The sequence below is a fragment of the Anas acuta genome, chromosome 3, assembly GCF_963932015.1.
Source record: "Anas acuta chromosome 3, bAnaAcu1.1, whole genome shotgun sequence".
NCBI classification, from domain to species: domain Eukaryota; kingdom Metazoa; phylum Chordata; class Aves; order Anseriformes; family Anatidae; genus Anas; species Anas acuta.
This window is the reverse complement of record NC_088981.1, coordinates 35175865-35199707: the sequence shown is the minus strand read 5'-3', so window position 1 is coordinate 35199707 and position 23843 is coordinate 35175865.

Here is a 23843-nt window from a genome sequence, read left to right as displayed (position 1 = left end):
CAAGATATAGCCCACAGACAGATCATCCCCTTTTTAAGGAATCAAGGACTTCATAGAAGATACCTCATACATAACCATGCATCTCTTGAAAGTCTGAAGCCTTGAACACAATAGTTCTCTGCCATGTTATTTTATTTTGTCTTATAATGTCAAAGGGTTGGATATAGACAGAAAGTGAACTTAAAGACTCAGGGCAAGGAAGGTTCTTCTCAGCAAGCATCTTAATGGCTCCTTCAGTTTTTCAAGGGAGGTTCATAAGTCCTGACAATTTAAAATACAGGTATTCCATTTTGAGTCAGCAAACTGTTTAGCAACTCCCTGCAAATAACTCCAATTTGTAAACAGGTCCCTGTTGGGCTGTACTTGGACAATGTCTTCTGACTCCTTCCTTGTTTGGTTTTGTTTATGAAATAGCACAATGGGATTCATGGATAATGGACATGAAGTGTGAGGGCCCTTTCATTTTACTATCCCCACCTCTTTCAGCTATTATTCAAAGCTGTTTTACACTGTCTTCTTCCTACTTCCTATCTTAGAAATTCCTTTCAGCCAAGGTAATTTAGACAACACTTGTACAAATGACACAAAGGACATAGGTATTTAGTCTAGTAAGCCAAGTAAAGGAAACTTCTGATGATTGATGCTGGATCAAAAAAAGTCATAACAGCTCTAATGAAGAAAAAATGGGTAAACTAAATTTCTAGGCATACTCCCTAACTCACAGCAATATCTTCAGTGTATTTTACTTTCTAATCTATTGAAGTTCATAGCCATCATGCCTGGAAAAAGGCAAGTGTCACCCTACGTATGGATTCCTGTGGGATGGAGCTTCTCTACTAAATGTGTTTCTAGAGTTTGAAGAGTTCCATCATTCACAAGCTCAGTTGCTGAAACAGAGAATGTAGTTGACAAGTTTTTGGATGCACAAGGTAGCCCACCTGACCACACAGTCAAAGATGCAAAGGTACAGATGGTAAGTATATCCAAACCTTACTCCAAACTTTGCCTCCAAACCTCCAGAAAAATCCCAATGGGCATAACTCAAAGTAATACCATTATGTAGGACCTACTTCCTGAAGGGGCCTAAAACCTCAACAACACACTGGGAATTCATTCAGTGCTTCAAATTATGCAGACCAGGTGTTTTCTTATCATTGCAGTCTCAGATCATTGCATTTATAGGGTGATAATTAGTAATGCCACCATGGAACAAGTTTAACAGTGGACCTAGAGACAGGCAGATAGCAGCTAAAGCTCCCTGACAGCTCTATGCCTTCCATGACAAGGACTTGGACTTCATCTTGTGGCAAGATAAAGATTTTGCTTCTGATCTATTGGATGTCACAGCAACAGACTCAGCACCAGCCCAGTCCTTTGACTACAGAGAAGAAACATCAAGAAGCACTGCTACTTCCAATAAAGAAGTAAAAGTTAAAATTTTCTATTGACTTTCTTATGAGAAAGAGTCACTTCTCTGGGAGCAAACAAGCCAGGGCTCCTTTGTGGCTTGTCTGGTCCGCCAGATGATCCCAAGCTGGCATTGTGGCTGTAGTAACACACAAAGGTTCATACACCACCAGGTTCTGGGTACCGGAAAGCAAAAGAGAGGAGTCAGAAGGAACTTCACTAATTGTGTAAGTCTGCTCCTAGGTCTGCTGCCAGCTGGCAGAAAGTACAACCGCCTCATTAAGTTTCACTAGCTGTGCTGCTCACTTTTGAGGAGCAACCTTTTCAGGAAGAGGGAGGCAGCTTTTTCCCTCCACACAAGTCAAAAGTCATAAAGAGGTATTTCCACCCACTTCACTGACGATGCCTGGCAAGAATCAGAGATGCCTCTCCAAGTCTAATGCTTTTCCAAGTGTTTTTAAGTTCTCCTCTTCGATTCACATTTAAGGCTATGTGGAGGAAATCACCCTCTTCTGGCTAGAACAGCACCAGACTGTAGAATAGAAGGTCCTGAAGAATGGCTGAGAGCCAAATAACATAAGGTGAGGAATTATGAAATCAAACAGTAGTGCCAGAGTTTCTTTATTCCTTCAGGAAGCACAGATTTTCTATTTCATAGTTAAATTAAAAGACTACTTTGCTTCAACTCTTAATTTATAGATGGAAAGCTAAGTGACTCCTGTGTTTTCCCCTGGGATCAACTGCAGGGAATTAAAAAAAAATCATTTGAGTTTTGTGTTTTTTGTTTTAAGCACACATCAACAACACCCCACAACCACCCCAATAATACCCTTACTAAGATACTTCTGTGTTTCTGGGAAGGGTGTTTTTAGGCTGGTGGGATCCCCTAAGGCCCCTTTTCTTCACTGAGGAAGGACAGGAGTGGGACGCACTGATGCCTGCACTCCAGGTTCTGTGTTCTTTGTTTGTAAAGAGCAACATCTCTGTAGTCTGTGAGAAAGTCCCTTGCTCAGCCTCCATCCTGATGACTTTTCAAGTCTCTGTTTTTTAAAAAATATAATTTTAATCTTTATCCAGTAAGTCACCCTTCAAACTACCATTTCAAAATAGGTTGCAGATGTTTTTCATGAGGAGACCTTGATTACTGCAACTCATTTCTTGCTTTGATAAACATAGTGCTGATGGGTCTCAGCTCCCTGTTCCCCATTTTCTTCTCCAATATTTTTAAAGGTAAAAAATCACAGGGTAATGCATGGGCCTGAAGGAGAGATTTTTGTACTCTCAAACAATAGAAATGTATTTATTCCTTAAATTATTTTAAGTAATAGAGGCAATGGTACTATAAAAAAAAAATAAAAAAAATAAAAATAAAAACTTGGATAATAGGGTCCTGAAAATCAAAAACTCAGTTTAGACCATGCATAGATGTTGCAGGAAGAACAGCCAAAAACACAACAGACACTAGTATGGTCAGATCATGCTGCCTCTTTATTACCCGAATAGCCTGACTTTTATAGTGAACTTAACAGGGGCAGATAGTATCTCACACAAGATTATTGGTCAAAAGCACTCAGACAAACAACTGCATGAAAACAACCCCACCTGCAAGAAAACAACCCCCTTGAAGCCAGCTGCTGGCAACAATATTTTTTCTAAATTCCTCAATTGGGTGATGTGGGAACACTGTCGTGGGAACACTGTCATGGGAACTTCTCATAGTCGTCCTGGTAGCTTGGTTTGCTCAGCTGCAGCAAGCCATGGGATCTTTGCTGTTTCAAAAATCCCTCAACACATAGGCACCAGGGAATGGAAGGTTCTGCAGCTGGTGTGCAGAAGTTGTGGGTGCAGATTGTGTAAAACCTATACCCTTCTTCCCCATTTCAGAGTCTACCTCCCAGTTACACACCCACATGAGTCTGCAATCCATTACCAAAAAAATGCTTTCTGGATTTAAGCACTTAAATTACCCTTCTGGAAAATGACTCATTTTGTCTTTTATAACGTGGTGGATGATGCTGCTCATCTTCTATGGATTAGCCATAGCTGAAACATTTATTAAGGACATGGCTCTCAGATCAGTGACAATCTCTAATGAAAGAAATGTAAAATCCTACCTGCAACGCAAACTGTCAAGACACAAATCGTGCTGAGTTAAACCTTCCTTGTCCCTGTGCATCTGGGCCTAGACTCTGAAATCCTGATGTCTGAAGAGAGAATAACCACCAGCTTATGTTCCCCTGCCACAGCCAGGAGCTTTACTGTTCTGACATTGTCGTGGTTTTTTTTTTGTTTGTTTTTGTTTTGGTTTGTTTTTTGTTGTTTTGTTTTTGTTTTGTGTGTTGTGCTTTTTTTTTTTTTTTTTTTTTTTTTAAATTTAAGGCAAAGAACGGTCATGTAACAGCCATAAAATATCAAGGATAGGATACAGCATGTATAGGTACTCTACACCTACCAAATCAATTTTCTAATTTTGCTTAAGTCTGGCATCTCCAATTTTCTGCTTGCCCATCACTAGCTCCTAGCTCTGTAGAATGTTTATGAATATGCATCAGCAAAACAGAGAAAGTAAGGCAGAAATCGCTTTTGTCTTGTCTGTACCAAATTACTCAAATCAATAGCAAAAATTGCAGATGAAACTAGTAACACCAACTCTTGTCCCCCTGCTTTTCTCCATCATTCAAAAGAAAAGCTGCTCCTGTCAGCAAAGCATCTGCCAAACAGGTGACTGCATGTGGGCAATTTCATACTGAACAAGGCAGGAGCCTTGGCTGCCTCCAGAACTTTTACATTCTTCTCACTGCTTGCTCCAGTGCCAACCTGCACAAACATGCCTGTGGCTGAAAGCTCAGGAATGTCATTGTCAGCTCACTTCAGCTTTGCTTAGCAGCCACATCAGGATCTGAAGGTGCTGCCTTCCAAACTAGAGCCTGTATCTGTGATTATGGAAATGCATGCAGAGGTCCTATTAGGAAGAAATCCTACCCTGTCTGGCATATAAATGGGATTTACCCTGGGAGGAATGTATTTAATGAAAGACTTCTCAGTAGATATTCAACAGCTTTATCCCTCAATGATGATGGAAAAGTCAAGGCTGTGTATCTGATGCACGTGCTTCAAGCCTTCTCACCTATTCTTACAGGATGCAGTTGCAAAGAGGCTGATGAGCAGAGATGCAGAAAAAAAGTGCACAAGAGAGAAGGCAGACATCAGAGGTCTGCTTAAAAACATATCACAACTCCTCTAAAAGATGGTCTGGAAGGGATATAATATAGTCAGAACCAAGGCAAGGAAGGTAAATTAAGGCTTGACTATTCCACCACAAGAATTAACAGACAAGCAAAGAAAGAGCCAGGTTCAAAGTAAGAAGAGAGAGACAGGTCTTCACATTACTGTGGCAGAGCTGTGGAATTCCTTGAAGAAGGAAGATAAAATGGATGCTAGTTTTGCCAGCAGTGTGCCCTGGCAGCCAGGAGGGCCAACCGTGTCCTGGGGTGCATCAAGCACGGCATCGCTAGTAGGTCGAGGGAGGTGATTGTCCCGCTCTACTCTGCGCTGGTGCGGCCTCACCTCAAGTACTGTGTGCAGTTCTGGGCACCACAGTATAAAAAGGACATGAAACTGTTGGAGAGTGTCCAGAGGAGGGCTACGAAGATGGTGAAAGGCCTGGAGGGGAAGACGTACGAGGAATGGCTGAGGGCACTGGGCCTGTTCAGCCTGGAGAAGAGGAGGCTAAGGGGAGACCTCATCGCAGTCTACAACTTCCTCGTAAGGGGGTGTCGAGAGGCAGGAGACCTTTTCTCCATTAACACCAGCGACAGGACCCGCGGGAACGGGGTTAAGCTGAGGCAGGGGAAGTTTAGGCTTAACATCAGGAGGGGGTTCTTCACAGAGAGAGTGGTTGCACACTGGAACAGGCTCCCCAGGGAAGTGGTCACTGCACCGAGCCTGACTGAATTTAAGAAGAGATTGGACTGTGCACTTAGTCACATGGTTTGAACTTTTGGGTAGACCTGTGCGGTGTCAAGAGTTGGACTTGATGATCCTTAAGGGTCCCTTCCAACTCAGGATATTCTATGATTCTATGATTCTATGATTCTGTGATTAGGAGAGCATTGTTTTCAAGAGCTGCAGACCAGAAATGACAAAACCTCATAGTCAACCTGAATATTTGTCTCTGCTGTCTCCTCATCACTCACACTGATGACTTCAGGATCTGCTCCACTTCCCAATCACATGGACAGAAGTGCACCGTCTATGTTTGATCATGGTACATCACCATTCAATTTTCATTAAAGGGGGTCTCTTGTGCAGGTTTTGCAGTCTTATCTAGCTCCACAAGAAATTATATAACAACCTGAAGATCATTCATGGATATGTTTGGAGATATTTCATATCCCAGGAACACTTAATGAGACTGAATCATAGAGTTCCTCTTCTGGGATAAGCTCTTCTAGGAAAACACAACCACCTGGTTATGTTTCCCTCCTAGGACTAGAGCTAAGGAACAAGTACACTAATGGCGTTAGCCATATGCAGGATGACACAAGGGCCTCTGGAACAATTCAATTAAAAGAGATGTATTTGTAAGTTCATTTCTGATCTTAAATTGGTTCATTTTGCATTTGTACAAATACAATTAGCTTCTAGAAATTCTAGCATCCCTCTCTCTCTCATGCATATCTCAGAAGGCCCAAAATATGAAACAGCAGTAGTTCACTGTAACCACACGACTACTTCTTAAAACATCCTCTTGTGTTTAGAATCACAGGTTGTCACCTCTACCTGCCCTGAATAGGTTTCCATCCTAGCAAGTGTCTCATTGAAGCAGCAGTGCAAAGTCTCTCAGGCTTGGAGCCCCATCCCTCCACCCAAAGCAAACTCATTCAATGGAAAACAAACAAACAAACAAACAAACAAACAACATTTCCAACACAAAATGCTAATATAAAAATCAGACATTTGTTTCAGTTACATGATAATCCAAACCTATGTGCAATCCAAATAGAGTGTGCCTACATGTATATATACATATAACTATAACTACACTTGCCAAGAAAAATCCACCAATTCATGCTTTGTTTTCCTTCCCCTTTTAAAATTAATAATAAACTAAAAGGACTTGTGCCATTCACAGCATACTCTTCAGCCTTCTCATTAACTAGTTCTCTTCAACAAAACAAATATTTAACGTAGTGCTCCTATATGAGAACTAGACTGAGAACTCAAAAAAAAACAATATTGGGTGTCGATGTAAATGCAATGATGATGCACGCTATCAATTTCCTACATACACCTACTTCCTTGCTAACATCCTTTAATGAGATTTTTATTAGGAAGAGAGAGTAATTCATTTTTCATAATCTCGCTCACCTTTTGGCCTCTCTACCAACTTTGACAACTAAGGGAGACAATTAGCAGCAATGGTGAGCTGGATGCATATGTTACGAGTTAGCTGACAGAGAAGATGCACTCCATTTTCTTTAATGTCTTGAGACAATGAGCTGGGGTGGACTTGAACTGTTGACCCTGTGCAATAAACCACCATGCAATATTACCACCCTCCTGAGACAGCTACTGCCACAGGAGTTTGTTTGTTTGGTTTTAATATGATTAATAGCAGTTCTTTAAGGGAGAAAAAAAAAACTAATGATCACAACACCTGCAGAGAGAAAGCACACATTCAAGGGCTTGCTTCCCCGCCCCCAAACATAGACATATTTGCTGTGCTGGTTTTATACAGCTGGGAAGCTGAGATCCACTATAGCCACTCTCATATCCCACTCTTCAAAGGGAAGATGGAAGAAAATATGATGAAAAGGTCTCAAGGGTTGAGGTAAGGACAAGGAGATTGCTCAGCAATTATCATCACTGTTAAAATAGACTCAGAATAGGGAGATTAATGTAATTTATTACCTATTACTAACAAGCTACAGCAGTGAGAAACAAAGAAAAACTAACAACTACCCCCCATCCACCCTCTTCCATCTCCCCTCCCTGAGCGGTGCAGAGGAACAGGGGAATGGGTTGCTGTCCCTGACACTTTGCCTCCACTGCTCCTTCATGGACACTCTGCCCCTGCTCCATGTGGGGTCCCTCCCACAGATGCCGTCCTTCCCAAACTGAGCCTGCAGGGTCTTCCTACAGGCAGCAGCTCTTCAAGAACTGCTCCCACATAGCTCCGTACCATGGGGTCCATCTGTCAGGAGCAAACCGTTCCACAGCACAGGTCCCCCACAGGCAGCAGCTCCTCTCAGACCCCCTGTTCCTGCGTAGGCTCCTCTCCACAGGCTGCAGCTCTGGCCCAAGGCTTGCTTCTTCCATGGGTTGCAGCCTCCTCCAGGCCACATCCACCTGCTCCATCAGGAGTTTCTCCATGGGCTGCAGCATGGAGATTTGCTCCAAGTGGGACTCATGGGCTGCAGGGGGACAGCCTGCTCCACCAGGGGCTTCTCCACAGGCCGCAGGGGAACTGCTGCTGCCTGCCTGGAGCACCTCCTGCTGCACTTACCTGGGGGTCTGCAGGGCTGCTTCTCACTTCTTGCACTCACAACTACTGCTGTGCAGCAGTTTTGTTTTCCCCCCTTTTTTAAATCTGCTGTCACAGAAACACAAACATCACTTATTGGCTCAGCTCTGGCCACCAGTGGGTCCCTTTGGAGCCCGCTGAAACTGGCCCTTATTTAACATGGAGCATCTTCTAGACTCCTCGCAGAAACCAACCCTGAAGCTCCTCACTGCCAAAACCTTGCCACATAAGCCTAATACACCAGTGTATCATTAAACTATGAAGACAGAATCTGTATAACAAGACAAGTTGCACAATACTAAAAACACAGTAATAACAGAACATGGAATTCAAATGGCATGAGCTGCATTTTAGTCCTATTTTATGTGTCTATACAACATCACTACATATATGTATATATAGTAGCAATGGAGTGGATGTTCTCCTTGCAGAGCTAAAGCACAAGTGCCACAGTTGTACCTGACGTAAGTGATGCAAAATGCAGCAGGAAAAGAACTACATAAACCCAAGCTCTACTACACCATGGTGAAGCCTAGAAGCAGCAGGCTATTCTTTCACTAAAGGACTGCATGCTATACAGCCAATTTCATCTTTCATCCTAAGGAAATGATTTTATCTGATCAGACCAACAGTACATGCTGTAGTCCTCAGTCTAAGCCTGGATGCACATAAATGAGAGTAACAGTATTTATGAAGCAGGTTTTATCAACCAGTTAGAAAAGAAACTGAAAATTAAAGCCACTATTGGCATTTGGAAAATTACCTTCCCCTGAATAGCTCAAATGAGGAAGTCTAAATCCTAGGCCCAGTCACTAATATACGGGTAATTCAGCTGTGTCTACAAACACCTGGGATACCAAACTATACTGCATCGATATTTTGGGGGTCATTCCTAGTGACCCCCAAAAGGACCTTCAGATTTCTTTAAAAAACAGCATTAAAATTAATTTTAAATATGGGAGCAGAATCAATACTACAGGCACAAATAGGTTTCATCTTGGAGAAAGTTCAGAATTTGAAACAAACTTTTCACTCAGCTGTTTTGTTTCTTCTTTCTCCTGCTCTCCCATCTCCACTACCCTTTATTTTTTCATCTTTCATGTCTCCTTAGTGACAGTTTCAGTAAAGCATTCATTTGTTCAGGAAGCTTCACTGAAATGAACCCACTAACATTGTGACAGCTTCCAGCAGCAAACAACCTTTCTGTAGAAAACTGCTGATTTGGTCATCAGCTGACTAATGCATTCCCACTGTCAGAAGGGAAGCTTCAGATTGAACAAGTTTTTGATTAGTTGTATCACAAACAGGGCAGCTTTTATTTTTATTTTATTTTTAGTCATGACACTTTCCCCATCTAAAGGAAATAACTATATAAATAGATAAACATGGATGAAACTTCATGCACTTTTTAATATTAAGAAATATTGTGCTTCATCTCTCTTCAGGAGTTTGAATGTCTCCAAACAAGACTAGACAGGATTAAAATATATTACAAGGGAAGAACATCTTAATTTGGCCCTAGGGATAGCCTGGGTGACTCAAATAATTTATCTCTAAAAGTCTATAAAAAGAGGAGTTCAGCAGAATAACGTGCAAAAACTGCCTGATGATTAAAGTTCTTAGGTCAGTTTTCTGATCTTTCATGCTGTTGTATTTACAGCCATAACTGCTCTCCCTTCCATGGACCAACATCTGATTCATATTACATCCTTGCGGTAGCAACAGCTAGCTATTCCTGGCCAGTGAGCCTCTTCCAAGTGGACATGAAAAAGCTCCGGATGGTACAGAAATTACTTGCTGTTGTGCTTCTAATTAGTTGTGGCAGTTTGTTCTAAAGCTTAAGCACTGAGCAAAATGAAAGGAAAACTAAGGAGGTGAAGGGAGGGGTGAGGGAAGAAGAGATATCAGTGACAAATAAGGAGTTTTGAAGAATATTCCAAATAACCAGAAGCTTAAAAAACAACCATGCCAAGAGGTCCTGCTCTAATTATTTCTGTTGTGATGTGTATATTTTATAGAGTGAAACCTTACTAAATCACAGAATCATCATAGAATGCCTGATATTGGAAGGGATTTCTGGAGGTCATCTGGTCCAACCCCAGGGGGCTTTAGTGGGAATGTAGCATTGGTAACATAGGTAAGCATTTATTTAATAGCATACTAAATAAAAATAATTCCCTGAAACTTTTTTTTATAATGCACAGGTACATCTACAAACCAGCTGCCTTTCCCAGACAATACATTCACCATTCATCAGTAATCTATGGAAGCAGTCTGACATGTTGCTGGCCCAGGTAAATTAGTTCTTTCATATATAGGGTCCGAGTTTTGCTCTGCCCATACAGCACCTGAGGAACCACTCCTAACACATGCTTTGCACAGTGCCCCCTTTTGATGGGGTTTTAAAAGCACATATCAGCATGTGTGAAAGTCATTCCTTGCCACAGAACTCAGTGCCTGCAAACATTCCCAGGCACACTGAATTTATTACTGTGCAGACAGTTCTGCTGAATTTATATGGGTTTGCTCCAGAGGCAATTGATCAGTAACTTAACCTGGCTGACCTTGCACAGGAAAAGTTGAGGAGAGCTCCCATTAGCTGAACTAAGGGAGCAGTAACAGAAAACCTAGGGGATTTGGGACAGAATGGTCTCTTGAATTGTTATATCTGTCAAGATTACACACCTGCTTAACATTAGATGGATGAACATACTGAAGTTAAGTGTACCTTAAACCTCTGCTCTTCCAACGCCAGACAGAAGACCAACTCATGCCAAAAACCACCATCATCCCTGCCCCAGTACTCTGCTTAGGATGCCACATTGTACTTGTATACCAGCTGTTTTGCTATGACATCCAGATACTGTTATGATCCAGATTTGGTCTGATGTCAAAGCACCTCTTCATTTCCCTTCCACTGGTATGATCGCCAACGTCATGAGTTCAGGCCTTGCTCTTCTTGTCTAACTAGATCTATGCAAACTACCTTTTCTGTCACTTCTGATGGGTGTAACACTTTAGGAGCAGAAATTCACTCACTCACACTGACCTATGAAGTCAGAGACCCATGATTTGAAACTCCTTAGTACACAGACATTTGACTACCCACTTGACCCAGGCCCACTGTCAGAACTTAAGTGACAGCCACATTGTTTAAACAGGCAGTATTACACTGCCACTAGACAAATGTTCAGTAGATTTTTAGCTCAGTGGTATTAAGTAGATTTGTCTGATTTCAGGGCTTCTGCTTCTACTTGAAGTATCATTAAAGGCCTAAGGATATAACTCCCTTAAGCACTTCAGAAATATTGCAAACAAAACAGATCAATCTATCAGCGCCTTAGTCAAATCTGACTATCATCATCCAGCCAACTTTCTCCAAGAAAACTACCAGCCACTGCTGGGACCTTGAACAGAACATCACATCACTGAATCTGTATTTTCTCCAATTTAAAACTGCTTTTCTGATCTACCCTTGATCTCTCTGCTTTATTTCTTCTCTTTTAACAATCTTCAGAATAAAAGTAAAGGCAACCCCAGAGGCTTCAAGCAGTTTTATTTTCATTCACTCCTCATCTTCATTTTCTTGACATAGCTGACAGCAGATTGGGCTAATGGCTGTATACTCCTAGGTTATTCTCAGATGCACAAAACAGAAGAACACCCAGAAAAGCAGGGAGGTGAAGATGCCAGTCTACACAGCCACAATGCAACAGAGCCTTCAGAACTGAGGATCTCTATATTCTTTAAATTTAAGAAAAAGACAAGGACTGAAAAGACATGAAAGACAACTATAAAGAGATATAAGGACTAGAACAAAATACAGAAAGGACAGGTGACAGTTAAAAAAAAAAAAATAAAAGAGCTTAAAATCAGAGTCTAATACCTTAAAAAATACGTATACTAAGTGAAAGAAAACTCATAGCCTCAGAAAATAGGACAGAAAAATAGCCTGAAATGAAGAAAGGTAGAGACAAGTCCAGGTATCGCTTAAAGGTACTTAACAGATGGAACAAAGACAGCAGCAGGTTATTTTAAGGTAAGCACCTAGTAGGTTCTCACTGTGGACATTCAAGGGATTACATACAATATCAGTGAGAGAGAACGTGACAAAGAAAAAAATGTGTGACAGGCATAGGGCTAAGAGGACCAATATGGGATGCTTTTGTTTATTGCACCAACTTCTACTTGTCTTTTGAATTGCCATGCCCAGAGTAAGAGTACTAGGCACACATTAAGCCACAGCATGGGCCCCTCTGAACTGGTAGAAAAACTAGACATACTGCAACAAGAAATCCTCCCAAATATCAATTTTAAAAGTAGTCTTACATTCAAGCATTCATTCTAGGTGAAGGAGAATGAAAGATGCTTTAACCTTATTCCACCTCCTTTTCTGAAATGCTCTACCAGCTGTCAGAGGTACAGACTGAACAGGCTGACTTTACAGCCAGTAGCTCTATGGAATAGTGACATTTGAAGAAAAGCAAGCACAGACTCTGCTGGTTAGCTGCCGGCAGGCTTTCTTAGCCTTGATGCACTGCATGCATTCTCCAGTAGAGCCCTTCCCAGAGGTTTTTGCCCAAATTCAAAGATCCAAAGAGAGAAGCTGCTGTAAGAGTCAACTTGCTACATTTTCATTCCTTTTTTCCCCTCTAGTTTGTCAAGTGGGACAGAATGCATTTGCTTTGGCAGAACTAGGTTAGCCATTGGATCTTGTAGTTCCACAGATAATTCCTCTCTTCCTCCCAAAACACTGCATGGCTTATTTAGCTGGTTAACACAATTGTATCAGCTTAGAGGCACCAAGCAGTTAATTGATCAGGTAAAACCAGAGGGGTTGAAAACTAGCGTAATCCTATCTATCAGGAAAAAATTATTTGTAAACTGTTTGCTTTAACTTTGTGGGTTTAACACTTGATCTTGTTTTATTATCAGTCCCCCAGACCTCCCTAATACTCTGGACTTCCTTTTACCACCCTTGAAATCATGGCACTGACTTAAAGACTGCAAGGTCTACAGAAGAAATCAAAATGTATTTGCTTTCTGCTTCTGCTTTCTCCTCTTTGAGCCAACATGCCAGCCCTGTCTTCACATTTTCCTCTCCTATAGAGGAGGGCAACTGCATTTCATTTATTTGGTTTTGAAATGTAGGAAATATTTAATCACATGCCTCCAGCTGTCAGATCTTTAAGAAATATAAGAAATAATATAAAAAGTGGACATGGTATTAATCTGGTGCCCAACCTTTACTGTTTCCCCCAGCCTCCATTTTGCAGCTTAATGAATAATAACTACCACTCTTCTTGGCATGGTGACATATACTCCTAAGTTCGTCTATAAACCCTGTAAGTTCATAGAGCAGATAGAAAAGTTATACTATCCTAATTTTACAGCTGGGGAGCTCCCACACACAGAAAATCGCTTTGCTGAACTGGATGAGATTTCTGTGCACGACTAAATGCTTTGATGACCAGTGCCATAAATGATACACCACTAGAAAAAAAAAAAAAAAAAAAAAAAAAAAAAAAAAAAAAAAAAAAGTGTCTTCTCAGAAGCTTGGTTTACTGCATTTCTTACAGGAGTCTTCACCTCCCAGCTAGGCACCTTCCTAGGAATGATATTGGACATAATTATAATCTTATGTCAAACATTTTGAGATTCTCTGACAAGAGCAAAGATGTTAACTGATCTAGTAAAACATCTATTTAGAGAATTAAAATTACAGTCCTGGCAAGATGTATGCCAAGGGAGGACATGGCACCTGGAGTTACAGACTGCTCTCAGGAGCGGGCCACTTCCACAGGGGAGAATTAATGGTCTCAGCTAATTTTGTATCCTGTTTCAGCAAACACAGCTTACACTTGGTAATTACTTCAAAACAGAAGTTATATGTCATATATCAACACTTAAGCTTCTCAGGTATATGGCACAGCTATAATTTTAATGGATGCTGAAAGATTTTTTTTTTTTTTTGTGGCTCAGCAAACCCATTGCTTAGAATATTTTGGAAGTAAAAAGTACTGCCTTGGGCTATAGCCCTTGATGTTTCCTCTCTGCCTCTTAAAGAAACAGCAGCTGTCCTTGCTTGTGAACCTTGTGAATCGAGATGTCAGGACCTAGATTCCCCAAGAAGTTAACCAGAACCATATGTGTTATTTGCAACCTTCTGTCATGCCTCGTCACACAGCACATTTGCCCGCTGTCATCTTCCACAGCAATCTACTACCACTGTGCCAGACAGACAGAATGAAATGTAATCAGTGAATACAAATTTATACCCAGTTTAAAATTGCCTGTGAATTCTTCTTCCTCCAAGACTAAACGTCCAGGTGAAGCTATAGCACAAAAGCAGAATTACGTAGTTATTCAAACACCTCTTGGGTTTCAAACCCTTGCTGCCATCACTGTTTCTCCCTGCTTGTCCCCACCAGGCCACTTGGTTGCTCATCTCTAGTATCCACTCACCACTCAGTTAGGATCTGCCTTCTGCAGCCTCCAGTCTCCTTCAGGAAAGGGACAGATTTAGTTCTTGAAGGATCTCTTTTCCATATAGGAAGAGGCATTGGTACAAATTTTGTAACTGTCTCCTACAATAAATAAATAAATAAATAAATACAAGTAACTAAGATCTTTGAGGTACATAATTTTAATAGAAAAATTGAGTGAGCTTGGCTACCTAGATGTTGAGTACTTTAAATATTGACCCTCAGAATTAATCAGTATGAACTGTTTGTAGATCAAGAAGGAAGTTAAATAGGGAAATGGACTGTGAAATGCACATTACTTTGACGTTCAGCTGAAAGCTGAGTGCCTTACATCTCCAAAAGCAGCTCCAGAATGCTCCTCTGTCCAGCAGTCCCTCTGGGCAGGTCTGACAGATGTTTGTTCCAGTCAGTAGTTGAGCCCCTGTCCCCGAGTCCAGCTTCACATGCACTGCTCAGCACGTCTTACAGCTGCACAGTTCTGCCCACTGGAAGGAATCTGTAGCTGCCATTCTTCCTTGCAATTCATAACCTGACCAGCCAAGGTCTGGGGGCTCATCTGCCACAGCTCCCAGTCTCTTTGCACGGTAGGAAGTCAAACAAAAGCAAATACACTAGCAGAGTCTCTGGAATATTCCCCATAGCTGCATTTGTCACCTTTCCTAGTATAAACCAAAATATTTTCCACCCCTTCCTCCTCCCTCCCCTAGTCTCTTGCATTTAGTCCAAAAAGAATAAAAATATATCAAATATGACAGAAAAATATCTGAATAAAATACCTACTGCCACATTTTACCTTGTGTGCTTGGAAAATTTTGCCACTCCCAAATTCTGTACTAGATATTATATTTTCTTTAGTCTAGGATTATTGCCGTGTTTTCAGCATGGCTTAATTGCATATCTGCAAGGTCATGGCCCACAAATTCAGATGTGTTTCTCCCCTCAGAGATACTCCCTTCCTTGATCAGTGAGGTAGAGAACAAAGAACTTAAAGGCTAGAAAAATGATGCCAACTAGGAGGACGGGACAATGTGATTTAACAGGTTTTCACCATCTTTTTTTCTGAGAGCTGACCCAGTAGATGAGATTCGTGGAAGTGTGCATATTCCTTGGTGGTTGGATGCTAATGCTTCATGGCAGAAACTGTCTCCATATAATTAGAATACAGGCATATGTGAACTAGGAGACATCCAGTGGACTAATTAATTGTGGCAGGAAGCACATGCTTCTCCATTTTCTAGTAATTAACTGGCACTGAATCAATTTCTTTTTAAACAACCCAATTTTTTAATTAAAAAAGGTGTTCATAGAAATTCCATGATCAACATCAATTACAACAGAAGTAGTCTTCCAGAAGTACAGGATCCTGTCAAAGGTTCAAGTAAGTCTGAATGTAATAAAAGCAGACAACTGCCGCTTCCTTTACAGATTAAAAAAAAACTACAGACATTTTGCAGATTCCATACCAAGAGGTGGGAAATGGTCAGAGTTCAGATTCGAAGCTTGTGATTTAGATTGTTCAGAAATAGGAATCAGTTTGATAAGCAGCAGTTACAAACTATTCATTGCACAGATGTAGGCAATATCTAGTACAATAGATACTGTGCTGTACTAAAAAAAAAAAAAAAAAAAGCTGTTCAAGTCAGATTTTTTTTTTCTATAAAGAAACTTGCCTACAAATATTTTTAGGAAATCCTAACACAATCACATAGATGGATGGTTGGAAACTATTAGGACTGGCCACTAGGAAATGGCTACCTTCTAAGCGACTTTATTTTTCAATAGTTTTCTCACCGAAACCTCTAGGTAGGAGGAAATAGGACATGCAGTAACAATAAGACTATTCTTGCATCAATAAAAGTGATATTTTGCCCACTGTTAGAATTCATCCCTGTTTACCAGCTGCTTCTTTATAAATCATGAGTCATGCTCCTGCTTGCCAAAATCTGACATAACCAGATGGCTTCCTAGTTTCTATAGCTACTTGAACTCTGGAAAGGATGACTGGGAGGAGGGAGAAGGGAGCTTAAAGCTGTTTTTCCTCCTTTCTACAATTCTCCAGTGCACACACCCAGGGGGACATGTTGATCTGACAGAGGTTTGCACACTCGCTTGTTGCAGCTGTTGAGAAAAGCCTCAGAGGGCTTAACTCAAGGCTTTGTAAGCTTTGTATTTGCTTTTAAAATGCATTAAGAAAAGGCCACAGCTAAAATCCACATGGGTCCTCTTATGTAATTGTTGTGTAATTAACTAAAGCTCCCAGAGGGAAGCTGCTGACTTCAGCTTCAAGGTACATCCACAAAGATATGTTTGAGACAAAGGCAGAACAAATATTCAGTTATTGTTGTGAAATCGTTCAGCAGAATGGTATACCTACATTTTGGGAAACTATGGTTGCCATTATATTTTGCCTATTATCACTCAAGTTTATTCAAACATTTATCCATCTTCAGAATCACAATAAAGATTGTGTCCTTCCTTGCATCTCCCCTAATGCTCATTTCTCCGGTGGGTAAAATGTTTCCCCATATATGCAAAATTTCATGAAACACAATTGGAAGTCCCTTTGAGAACATCAAGTACGAGCAGTTTTGGGGCTGGTAGTGCAGCACTGAACAGACAGTCCCCAGAACCTCCTTCATTTACCCCATTCCTGACTCTTCGTAGGCATACCATCCTGGGGGAATAGGAAGGTCAAAGCCCTGGTCCAGCCCTGCAAAACCGTAACACGAAAGTGTTGTGCACAGATTATCACCCAAGGACTTGACTCAAGCCATCGCAGACCCGGAAACACTGCTACACTGGCAGTCAGGAGTACCTAGCTTCAGTGCCCCATACATGCCACCAGTCTGCTTGCAGACTGGAGCAAGACTTGATGCTTGCGGAGCTTTTGTGGGGTTTTCATGGTGTCACAAAAAATACATATAATTTCATCTCAACTTGGCCGAGGGTGCAAAACCAAGTGGTATAAAGCATGCCCTTTAGTTTCCTAATGTTATAAATGAGGTCTTAACTCAATCTGAATTTTGTAATATTTATAAAACAAATATTTCTAAAAGGTATAAAAGGCAAGTAAACAGCGCTGGGTGTGCAGGGAGTCTACACTCCACCAACACGCACAAACATCAAACATTCTAAATATACAGAACATTGCTTTACATACTAAACCCAAGTATGCCTATACATACATACAATCAGGAAAGGTAACAAACAATCCTCCAAGTTCCATGACTCAACAGTCTCCATTTTCCACTGCTTTTCTTGATTACATACAAGTCTCCATTTTCCATTCCTTTTGAACAATATGTCTCGCTTTAAGTTGTCAAGCAACTCAGTCTTCAGGCCTTACGTATCTTGTTCTTCCCAGATTGAAGAAAAGCATATCCATCTCCTTTTCAAGGCCAATAGGCCTGGGTCAAAAGGCACGTCCAGGTCAACAGGGGGCGTAACAGCAAAGGCCTTCGATGGCTGTAGCAGCAGAGGGGCCCATGGCATAGCAGTCGGATCAGTAAAGGAGCCCGCAGCTCCCTCACTATGTGGCAAACCACACGTTTCTGACTGTGGTCCCACATGGCTCTTTAAGGCCTCAGAGATTGCTCTCCAGGTGCCGAGCAATCCCACTGCAACCTTGTCGTTTTTAGTTGCGGAGTCCCACACCTTGACCTCAGTTTGGTCCCATATTTCAGCCTCATAAACTGTCCAATTGTTAACAAGGAGAATTAGCTGTAAGTTTACCAGGACAGTCTTTGTTTCTAAGGGCGTATGATTCCCCATAATGCACAACTGCTTACCAGTGAGAGGCAGTTGTGTGCACAGGTCCACATCTCTCAGCTCGAGCTTGTCTCCAGCTCCAGTGTGCCTGTTTCCAGCGACTTTCTGTACGAGCTTCTCTGAGCAGTTTGCTGAGTTTGGCCAAGCCTATGTTCATGAGGCAATCAAAGTGCCTGCTCCCATCCTGGTCTCCATTCTGCCAGCCTGTTCCTCTTCACTTCTTTTTCCTGCTTCTTTATTGATCTAACTTCATCGTGTTGCCTTTTTTTTATCTTGAGGGCAGGCTCCCCTCTTATACCCGTCTCTCCACAGCAGTTCTTTTCAAAATAACTTTTCATTGGTCAAACAACTTTGAATATAATAACAACAGCAAACACCCAGAAACTTCCATGCCTTAGAGGCTGGAGAACAAGCAACCCATCTGGAGAACAAGAAACCCAAGACTGCATGGAGTCTCCTGAATCACCCTTCTTTGTTCCCTCTAAACCCTTTTATATTCCTGATGGCCTCGTTGTTATGACTCTAATGTTATCTCAATCACGGGGTTTTCCAACCCCCATGGCCACATTCCCAAATCTTCCCCTTCTTTATTAATATCAAGCATTTTCTTGACACAAATTATCACTCCATATATAACACTAACTTATATGTGCAAGCCCTTTACACAGGCGCTATTTTCAGGAAAGGGTCTGAACATTTTATTATAGTTTATCCATGCAGAACACTTGAGTACATTCATCCATTTCTATTTACATATGAGTAGAAAAAAAAAGAAGTGTTGTATTGAGATGCGTTCTTTGCAAAATAAAAGTGGAACAATCCATTCTGGTAAGCCTGGGATACAAAGCTTGGCTGGCTTCTTAAACAACATCTCCCTGTGGCTGGAGAAACAAAAAAGCCATGCATTCAAATGCATGACCTGCCCTCCATTTCTTTTTTCCTGAGACAACACTGCTCTAGAGAGAGAGGGAGGAGGAGTAAAGGCATTTCTCATGCCATAGAAGAAGGGAAGCTTCCTTGACTCTGACATCCAGATTGATGTAATATGGTCAGGTGGAGCTGAGTAGGTGAGCATGTCAGCAATTTTGCTACAAAAAAAGATTTGAGAAAGATGAGAAGCATCAAGACAATGAAGCCTTGAATGGCCTTTGATTAGACTGCTCCTGAATTTGAGAATCGGAATGGTTTCAGAACAATACGACTGTCAGCATTACAGTGACTTCTTTTTCAGCCCTCACTGGTTTGCTATTGTAAAAAATAAATTGACATATTTGCATGTGAAAGGTTTTTATATCATCTATGGGCTCAGGATGGATTAAGAACTAGCAGGTCTGGAAGAACGAAAAGAATAAACTTCTAATAAACTTCTCTCCAATAACAAAACAATTCCACCCCTCCATTGTCCTCTTCTTCCTCCTCCCCTAAAAGGAGAGAGATACAACCTTCTTCCCAGGTATCAAGTTACAGAGGGGAAAAGCTTTTCTGTTACTTCTCCTCCAATGTTCACTCCAAGGGATTTTCATTTTGTGCAAACCTTGAGAAGAAGAGTATAAGATAACAAAGTTCCCATTCAGCAAGTACTCATGGCTTTGGCTTTTTCCCACTGGTCAAGCTGGGCTGAACAAAATACTACTTCTTCAGTCTTCCACTATTTCTTCATCACACACACTCACTTTGTTTCAACTCGAGGATGTATGAGCTGGGGGATGTTAGCCCATACGCTAAAATTTAATTACTCGTGTTGCCTCAAACTAGGGATTTAGGACAAAAAAGCACCTTTACTCTCTTTCCACACCACAACAGCTCAACCTGATGTCAATAACAGGTTATAAGAAAACAGCATGAAAAGTGAGGCCCTTATTGAACAAAGGCATCATGCGCTCTTTTTGAAATGATATCAGGGTCCATTCTGAACCTAGACACAGATTGTAACCAGTACTTCTTTTCCCTCTTTTCTTCTCCTCCCCAAACCAGTAATTTTCTAAGGAAAATTTATAAGGAAAAGCAGACCTGTATACAAAAGAGAGCAAAACTATCGGTAACAACGAAGGTCTCCTGGATTTCAAACCTTCTAATGCTTAAGCCAACAACAAAAGTTACTGACACAAGATGAGAAAAGACAGCACAGACACATTTTACAACATCACAGATTTTAGTAGCTGCAAAGAACTGGGACAACCCCTGAAGAAGAGGACCAGACTTTCTATGCTAGCTTGACAGAACAATAAGCCTTTTAGAAAGGAGTATAAATCTCTAGAAAAATCCCATTAAGATAGCCTTGAACAAAAATGTTTAAAAATTCTAAATAGGTCCCTAAAAAAAGCAGAAACTATTCACCATGTCATGCCAAGTTTCTACAGAGCATTTTTTTTTTTTTTTCAGTTAGGTAAGAACTACAGACTAAGGATAAAGTAGCAGAAAACAGAGTTCCTAAAAAAAACTCCTATTCTTGGTCTTCATCTAAGCTAATACTTTTCTTAGCTACCCCCTCCCAGAGAGATAAGGGGAGTTAGGGAGCTAACTCTTCCCTCATATATACTGACTTCATGATTACTCCTTTTTCATCTTTCAGATGCAAAGGTGCTAACTAACATGCATTTTCCAGGTGCATTTGAATTATAAGCCATTAGCAACCTCTCTAAAAGCTCCTAAGACAATGATAATGTAAACAAATCCAGGCAGAGGTTACTGTCACAAACACAACAGATTGTTGATGGAACTAGATAACCCTTATAATAACTCTGTGTTCTGTTATTTCAAAAAAATTATTCATTAAAATATGGTGTTTATTGCTCCAGATCCTGTACCATCACCCTTTATTATCTAAGTCAAGCTGTGTACCCTCAGCTAAAAGCACTGTCTTCTACATGTTTTATTTCTCCTGGTAGCCAGCCATGGTGAACTGTATATGCAAACAATATTTATTGGGGGTCTTGGGATTTATTTTGCTTTTGTCAGAAATGCTGTGCTTTGTACTGCATGGTTCTTTCTTGAGTGCCCAGCTCTTGCTCAGCTGCAACCACAGACCACTTGCAGCCGGCTATTATAATGGCTTGTGACTAATGCTGCTCATCTGGAACGCTTGAACCAAATATTGGAAAGACACCATGCTGGAGGGGCTGCATAGTGCTATTTCTCTTTTCAGGAAGATCTTTTTTCTGTCTTGGTAGAGCACACTTAGAAGATTCAGATGAAAAATGTCAAAAAATACTGAGTAGAGAAAGAGGAGGATTTTATTTTTATTTTTTTAAAGGGGGTCTTTTAAGTCTTGTTTGAAATTGCAATTATTCCTACCTATCATCAACACTACACAAGCTTTTTCTAACATTTTAGAATAACTATGAGTAGCCCAAATTAACATATTTTGCATTTTGCATGAACAACACTCTCAAGAAAGGCATAGTCTATGCTTTTTCATTTCAAATTATTAAGGCTGATGGTGTGAGAACCGGGCTTAGTGATTTACACAGCACCAATTCTTCAAATGGTTCAACACCAGAAACTGGTATTCATCTATCCGACATCATATAACTAAATAAAGAACATTCATAGTTTAAAGTCTCTTTCCTGATGGAGAGAAAAAGCCATCTCCAAGAGACACACACCACCACCACTACACCCCCTCTTTAAATCTAACTGCCTTATGATGACATCCATCCTTCCAATGACTGCAAAGAACAGGGCAACTCCATCTCCACTGACTGCAGGAACCATATATGCTTTTAGTTCCCAGATGAATATTACAGATATAAAGTAGGACCTGTAGCCTGACCAGGAAAGAGGTGTCTTCCAAATGTATCACCCAGCACTCTAATGAAAGCTGAAAAGGCTGTCTGAAGTATCTTTATTAACTAATGTCAAATTTTCAATACTTTTGAAGCTTGCTTCTTTTACAAAACCACAAAAGTATCCAGCCACCTTGCTGAGGAACCTAACTTCAGTCTACATTCCAGGTACCTGAGTACCCATCCATCTAGAAGGGTGTCCCATTTGTCTTCAGCAAGGCAGGGACTATCAATGTGCCAAAGTTTAAGTATTTAATTTAAATAGACACTTTCTGTTGACCTTCATAAGTAATGTTCCCAATCCCCATATACCTAGATATCTGCAGCACTTGTTTCAGCACTGCTTCACTATCTAGCTAAAATGTAGACAGATTTGTGTTAAGCATATTAGAGTCCACTTGAAGTTGCATAAAGGAAAATTTTGGAACTGACCGAAGGGTATCAGATCTGACCTTAAGCTGAACCTTCATAGCTCCCCGAACCCAAGCCTTTTAGTAAATTTTGAAAAAAACAAAAACAAAAACAAAACAAAACAAAACAAAAAAAACCCACCATCCTCCCGTTCCAAACCTTCAGGCTTTTATGTTCCTTTTCTTTCAATTGATCTGAAATCAGAGTCTTTCACATGCAATTGGTACTTCTCATACAAGCAATAGTGTAACCTTGTGTAAATGGTACTATAAACATCTTGTAGTGTGTACTTTCCTCATTAAGACAACTCTGGAGAAGGAATTAATTTCATTATGTTTCATTCAACAGCAAGTGACCTGTTTACACAAGAAATCCCAGGGACCAATAATTTGCAATTCCACCCTCACTTATGATAATAAGTTCCATATTTTCTGGAATGAATAGCAAAATCATACAGCTCTTGCAATCTCACCTGTGTCTTTTAGAATTATGTCTTTTGTTGTTTGTTGTTTTTTTGTTTTTTTTAGCACCCTGAAGAAATTAATGCCTTGCATTTCTAACTTCATCAAAGCAAGTTTCTTCTCTTCCAGGCAATTTTTCACGTTTCAAGTCCTTGGGTTATGGACTGGGATAGAAGGAGCACGTACTCAGACTTCTTTATTGGTTTTATCACATTGCACAAATAAACTAGTGTGTTTGATGAAGGAGCTTGACATGAGCTATATGAAGTTTGAGTGTATAAGAGAGACAGAACTTGTGATCTGCATCTGTGATGCTTCCCAGCCTGAGAATGAACAGCTGTGTTTTGTGCTTGCTGATGTTCACTTGAGTCAAAGTCCAGCCTTTTAGTCAAAGGCGTAAGTTTCTCTCCATGGGCGTACAAGCCTGCAAAAGTTACCCTGATAACTGGTGTTGTGCATTGCATTCCCCTGCAAATGGTTGTTTTCCTCAAGTTTGACTACTCTGAGCATGAAACAAACTTAGAAAGTTCATCTGAGTCCTGGCCTGAGGTTCTACATGGCTCTATAGGTCTAGCATTGGGGAAGGGTTCCTGAGAAGAAACAAATGTTTCTGTCAGTCAGTTTGAAACCATGTCAGGGCTTCTGTATACTAAAAGGGAAACAGAAAAAATCCAAAGCAGCAAAGTGACATTTGCTTCAGTACTATTTGTTTTCAAAGGAAATCATGTTGGGATAAAGACTAAAAGTACCTTTCATATAAACACTGGGCCCTGAATTTCCAGGAAACAAGGTATCTCACAAGCCATCTGGCAAAGAAAATCTGAAGTGAAAAAAAAAAAGAGTAAAACATCACTGAAGGTTTAGGTTCACCTTCTAACAGGTAAAAGCATGAGCAAAAAAATAATAATAAAATAAATAAATAAACAAATAAAGGAAACTTATACACACAAAAACCAAACAACCAACCAAAACCAAACAAACACAAAATAAACACAAAACC